The following is a 6,857-nucleotide window of genomic DNA, read 5'->3' on the forward strand; positions in this document are numbered from 1 at the left end:
CTTCACACGGCCTTCCCCCACTGCCCGTGTGCATTTGGGTCTACATTTCATTCTCACAGAAAGACGCCAAACTGGATCAAGGCCCACACTGAAGATCTGCTTCAACAAGAAAGTATTCAACTCAGTCAACTGCCACATGATCATGAAGAGGTATCTGGCCACTCTCTCTGAAAAGATTTGGGGTCAAACCATCGAACATAGGCTCAGCCAGCAGGAGCACACTGCTGCATAGCTCTCTTGATATTCCTGGTGGTTGTGTGAATGTCCTTGAAGCTTGCCCAGTAAGTCCTCATCTCCAAAACGGCAAACAACCATGCCATCGCCGCTGCACAGCAGCATGTCCAGAATGACTTGGTGCCACCAGCACTTGGCAAAATTGGACAGAAGATGCATGACCAAAAGCTCAGTTAGCTCCCAGGTAGTGCTGATGGTCCAGCAGAGACCATACTAACAAAGCCTTCACGGCCCAGCCCCAGGAGTGTCCACATGAAAATATATCAGAGTGACTGATAACCCTCTCCTAGGTGATAACAGGGCAGTTCACAGCATACTCCATGATATCTACTTCCCTTGTGTACTGAAGATTTGGATCTAGCCAATACATTAGGGATTTCACCAGCTCAGAGTTCCAGAAGAGCAGGATACCAGGAAAAGGAAGCAGAGCACACCAAGTCCAGAAACCATTCACTTTCAGGCTGGTTGGGGCCCAGTGAAGGGACTGTTGGGGAAAGCTAACACACCTGATAATAAGAAAGAAGAATACAACAGAGAGGATGCCTCTCCAGATGTTGTCTTCTGGAACAGAATCATCTCTGGTGAAGTATGTGAGGCTGATGATGGTGAAGCTGAGTGACGGTGTGTGGCTGGGAGACGTCAATGGTCATATCCTATACTCGCTGCCTGTTGGTCATCCGGAAATGCATCTTGTAGTTCACATCATCTTTGCTCAGAGTCTGGCTCCCCACGCAGGATGACATGGCCCACCTCCCTGTCCTCCCACAGTCGTGGCCCCAGCCCAGAAAGGCTGGGCCCCCGAGGGTGATAAGCCGCAGAGGGCGAGCAGCTGGACCATAAGGCTGGGTCTGGGCTCCAGTCTCTAATTTTAATTTTAGCCCTTCTTAGAGGTGTCTAATCTCATTATGGTCTAAATTTGAATTTCCGTAGGGACCGTGATGTTGAGCATCATTTCATAACTTAATATTGGCTTATTTGCCATCTGAATATCTTTGGTGAAGTGTTCACACATACTTTTTAAAATTTTTTATTGGGTTATTTTCTTGTTATTGTTTTTGAGAGATCTGGATATCATTTCTTTTCAGATGTTATTTTCAACTTTTTTTAAGTTTTTAGTTTATATTATCCTGTCTTCTGAAGAACAGAAGTTTTAAATTTTGATGAAGTCAAATTTACCAATATATGATTTTATGGATTGTGCTTTTCAGAGAGCCTTGTCATTTTTCAGAACTGTTTGTAGATCCTTTGAATTCCACATGGATTTTAGAATCAGCTTTTTAATTTCTACCCAAAAAAGTGTACTATTATTTTTGGGGGGAGTGAATTGAATCTCTAGATTAATTTGGGAAGAACTGATATCTTAACAATTTTAATTTTCTAATCCATGAATATGTTATAGGCTTCCACTTATTTAATTCTTAGCATTTTTTCTCAGCATGTTTTTATGGTTCTTAAGATGCAGTTTTTGCACATTTGTTGAATTTATCCCTAAGCATTTCAATTTATATTTTTATCTATTATAAATGGTCTTGCTTTTCTGTAAACTTCAAATTCTGATTGTTGTTTGAATAGAGAAATACAGTGCTTTATTTGTATTTCAATTTATTGGCTAGAGCTCTCATAACAAAATGCCTGGGTGGCTTAAACAAAAGATTTTTATATTTTTCACCTCAGAATTCTGGAGAAATCCAAGATGGAGGTGTCCCCAGGTTGGACGTCCTCCTTGTCCTCCCCCCTTGGCTCACAGACGCCACCTCCTCTCCCGGCCTTCACACGGCCTTCCCCCACTGCCCGTGTGCATTTGGGTCTACATTTCATTCTCACAGAAAGACGCCAAACTGGATCAAGGCCCACACTGAAGACCTCATTTTAACTGAAATACTTCTATGAAGTACTTGTTTTTAAATATTGTTCTATTCTGAGGTACTAGAGGTTAGGACTTCAGCATATGAATTTCAGGGGTTCATGGTGCAGCTCTTAACCATATTGATCTCACACTCTGCAGCCTTGCTAAACACACTTCCAGTAGTGTCTTTGTGGTTTCCATACAATTTTCTACATAGATAATCATGTCATCTGGTAATAAATACATCTGGATGTTTTTTGTTTCTTTTTCTTGCTTACTGCACTGGCTATAACCTCAAATACAATGTTACATAGATGAATAAACCCAGACATCCTTGCCTTGTTTCTGTATTTAGGGGGAAAGAATTTGTTTTTTCCATCAAGTATGAGGTTAATTTTACATCTTTCATAAACCCTTTATCAGATTGAAGAGGTTCCTTTTTGCTTTTATGAGTTTTTTTTAAATCATGAGTAGATACTGAATTTTGTCAAATATTTATTCTGTGAGATAATCATTTGGTTTGGCATTTAATCTGTTGACAAGTAAATTATGTGCTCTGATGTTTGAATGCTGAAACAACTTTGCATTCCTGGGATAAGATACACTTGTCCTTTTTATATTGTTTGATTCAGTATGCTAAACTTCTGTTAAGAGTTTTTGCACCTTTGTTCCTGGGGGATATTGAGCACAGTTTTCTTTTGTTGTTATGCCTTTGATTTTTGTATAGGAATAATGATGACTGCATTGAACCGGTTAACAAGTATGTCCTTCCTTTTTTCTAAAAGAGTTTATACAGAATTGTTACTGTTTGTCCTTGGGCGTTTGTGGAACTCAGGAGTGGCCCTCTAGGCCTGGAAATTTCATTGTACAAAGGCTTTCAACTACAAATTAAATTTCTTTGTTAGGTTTTGGGACATTCAAATTATCTCTCTCCTCTTTAGTAAATTTATCTTTTAAGAAGTTTATCCGTTTCATCTAAGTTGTCTAATCTGTTGTTATGAAGTCACTTGTGATGGTCCCTTATTACCTTTTTAATATCTTTGGGGTCCCCAGTGATATCACATCTCCCACTCCCAATACTGGAGATTTGCTTTTTTCCTCCCCATCACCAACTTTTTAAAATGAATCTCTAATATATTTACTCATTTTACTGACTTTCTCAAGGAATTAGTTTTTGGTTTCACTGATTTCTTCTATAATAACTATACTTTATATTTTTTATTAATTTATTTTTCTGGTTAATTTGCTTTCCATTTGTTCTTTTCTTTTAGTTTCTTAAGCAGAAGTGAAGATCACTGACTTGAGACCTCCCCACCTCTGAGTGTAGATAATTATTGTGATAAATTTCCCTCCCTGTACTGCTTTACTGGCATCCCACACATTTTTCAATATGCCAGTCTTTATTTTCGTTTGGTTCAAAATGTTTTCTTCAATCTCCTTTTGATTTTTTTCCTGGGCATAAAGAATTTTTTTTAGGGATGTATTTTTTAATATTTGGGGGTTTTCCAGATATCTTTTTTTGTTATTAATTTCTAATTTACTTTTATTGTTATCTGAAAAAAACTTTGTATGAATTGAAAATTTTTATAGTTACTTATATTAGTTTTATGTCCAATAGTGTGGTTTGTCTGATAAACATCCCAAGTACTCTTGAAAAGAATGTACTTTGCTGTTGTGGAGTGTTTGGTGCAGATCGATCAAGTCATGTTGATTGATGGTGTTGCTGAAATCTTTTATAGCCTGAATCACAGAGAGAAAGCCATGGAAAGTTACAACTGCAGATGCGGATGTTCCTGTATTTTCTTGTGGTTCAATCATATTTTGTTTTATGTATTTTGAGGTTCTGTGACTAGATCAATAAACATAATTGCTATGTCCTCTCAATTAATTCTGCATTTATCATTTTGAGATGACCATGTTCATGGCATTTCCTTGAGGGTCTCTGTGACCCGTGCCTACTGAAGCTCAGGCCTTTGTTTGACCCTCCCCTGGACCATGGGCAGGACTGGCTTCTAGCCAAAAAAATGTGGCAAAGGTGACAAGGTGTGAATAATTATGTATAAATAATTAAATAATTTTGTTATATGAGATAAAAGTGCCCCTCTTGATGGAGTCTCTTTTGACCTTGCTCTCCATCAGTGAGAAGGCAAGAGACCACAACTCTGGGAAGTCTACACAGCAAGGAGCCAGTGAGGGCGTGATAGACCCTGACAGTCAGAAACTGAGATGATGAAAGTGTGATGCTAAGTTTGTAAAATATTATTAATACAGTAAGGGAAACCTGATAGGCCCGACAGCATTCTTTGCTCTGAAGTCTATTTTGTGTGATATGAATATATCCACTTTCACTTTATTTTGATTAATGTTAGCATGGTATACCTTTTCCAATCCTTTTATTTTTGCCTTTTTTGTGTCTTTATTTTTTAAAAGTAGGTTCTTTATAAATGACATCTTTTGTCTGTCACATTTTTGGACAATCTGACAATCTCTGCCTTTTACTTGGGGGTGTTTAGAGTATGCACACACATATATATGTTTTTATTGTGATAAATATACATAAGAATAATTTTTATTTTAAGTGTACAGTTCAGTGATATTAAGTTACATTCATAACAATGTACTATTTGTTTCCAGAACTTTTTCATCATTTCAAACAGAAACTCTGTACCAAATAAACCATATTCCAAATTTTCCTCCCAAAGCCCCACACACACATACCCTCTGATAAACACTATTCTATTTTCTCTTTTCTATGAATTTGACTGCTCAAGGTACATTACATAGGTGGAATAATATATTTGTCATTTTGTGTCTAGCTTATTTCACTTGACTTGAAGTCCTCAAATACCTGTCAGAACGTCTTTCCTTTTTCAGGCTGAATAATCCATTGAATGGGTGTACCACAGTTTGCTTATCTGTTAGTCTGTCTATAGGCATTTGGGTTTTTTCCAAGTTTTGTTTATTGTGATCACTGTTGCTATGAACATTGGTATACAAATACCTGCTTGAGTCCCTGCTTTTGATTCCTTTGGGTATATGCTCTGCAATGGAATAGCTAGATGACAGAGTGATGCTATATTTAACTTTTTGAGGAATTGCCATACTGTTTTCTGCAAAGACTGCACCATTTACATTCCCACCAGTAATTTCAACTTCTTCATAACTTTGCCAACACTTTTGTTTTTTGTAGCAGCCATCCTAATGAGTGTGAAATGAATCTCACTGTAGTTTTGTTCTGTATTTCCCTAATGACTAGTGATGCTGAGAATCTTTTCATGTACTTATTGGACATTTGTGTACTGTCTTTAGAGAAAAGTCTATTTAAGTTCTTTGTCCACTTTTAAAGTTAGTTGTTCTTTGTTGCTGTTGACTTGTAAGGTTGTTTTCTGTATTCTGGATATTAATCCCTTATCAGATATAGAATTTGAAAATACTTCTCCCACTCAGTAGATTGTCCTTTGATGTATAAAAGTTCTTAATTTTAATAAAAGTCCAAATTATTTTTTTCTTTTATTATCTGAGCTTTTGGTGTTATATTCAAGTAATTATCATCAAATCAAACGTCGTGAAGATTTTCTCCTATTTTATTCTAAGGATTTTATAGTTTTGACTCTTACATCCAGGTATTTGATCTATCTTGAGTTTATTTCATTCTTTTGCCTGTGGATGCTCAGTTTTCCTGGTACCATTTGTTGAAGATTGCCCCTTCACAAATGGATTTTCTTGGCACCCTTGTCAAAAATCAGTTGGCCATATGTGTGAGGGCTTATTTCTGGGCTCTCTATTCTATTCTTTTCTAGGCTCTTTACATTTAACACAATTAGTGTTATGTTAGAAATTAAGCTTGCCATCTTGTTATCAACTCATCTTCACTCTGTTTATTTATTCTTTCTTTATCTTCCTTTAGTTTGATTAATTTAGTATATAGGCTATCCCAAAAGTCATCCCTAAAGTTGCCATACATAGGGAAAATGGGAAATTGTAGCTATTTTGTCCTTTACAAAATATTCACTACATAATTTTATAAAATATTTATAAAATATTATCTATGTGTTGGCCACCTCTTTGTAAAATTTAACAGTGAATATTTTATAAATAAAGGTACATTTAACTATAATTTCTCATTTTCCCTTTGTATGGCAACTTGAGGGGCAACTTTGGGACATCCTGTATTTTATAATTTAATTTTATCTCTTTTGTTGGTTTTTCAGCTTTTACTCTTTGTTGTGTTGTTTTGATGATTGTTTTAGGGTTTACAGAATGTGTCTTGAATTCATCATAGTCGATTTCCAGATTATGACGCAGCACATAATGCATATAGTGTGAGAACTTTTCAAGAATATGCTTTCGTTTCTCCATTCTGACCATACATACTCTTCTGTCATTCATTTTCCTTCTACACATGTTACACACTCCATAATACACTGACTTCTAATGGGATTCAAATAGTGAGGAATCCTTTTCATGTTTACTCATGTGGTGACCATTTCTGCTGTCATTCATTCCTTTGTGTACATCTGTTTTTCTCTTGTATCATTTTCCCATCTGTGGAAAGACTTCTGCTCATTTCCTTTGTAGTGTAAGCCTCTGGTAATGACTTCTTCAGCTCCTGTGTGTTTGAAGAGGTGGCTCATATCTTCAGTTCTCATGGTCCTTGCCTCTTCCATCATGTGGCAATTTCCACATTCCTTGTTGCCTGGCCCTTCTCCTTGTCTCTCTCCTTCTTCCACTTATACAGATTTTGGGGTAGCATTAAGGCCATCCAGGCAATGCAGAA

At 36.6% G+C, this 6,857-nt stretch overlaps 1 pseudogene; it reads right to left on the reverse strand.

Moving 5' to 3' along the window:
- Positions 1 to 977, reverse strand: part of LOC100945786 — a 1,531-nt pseudogene extending 554 nt beyond the window's left edge.
- Positions 978 to 6,857: the final 5,880 nt, after the last annotated feature.

This window comes from Otolemur garnettii, unplaced genomic scaffold (genome assembly GCF_000181295.1).
Source record: "Otolemur garnettii isolate 467f Iridium unplaced genomic scaffold, OtoGar3 scaffold00053, whole genome shotgun sequence".
Taxonomy (NCBI): Eukaryota; Metazoa; Chordata; class Mammalia; order Primates; family Galagidae; genus Otolemur; species Otolemur garnettii.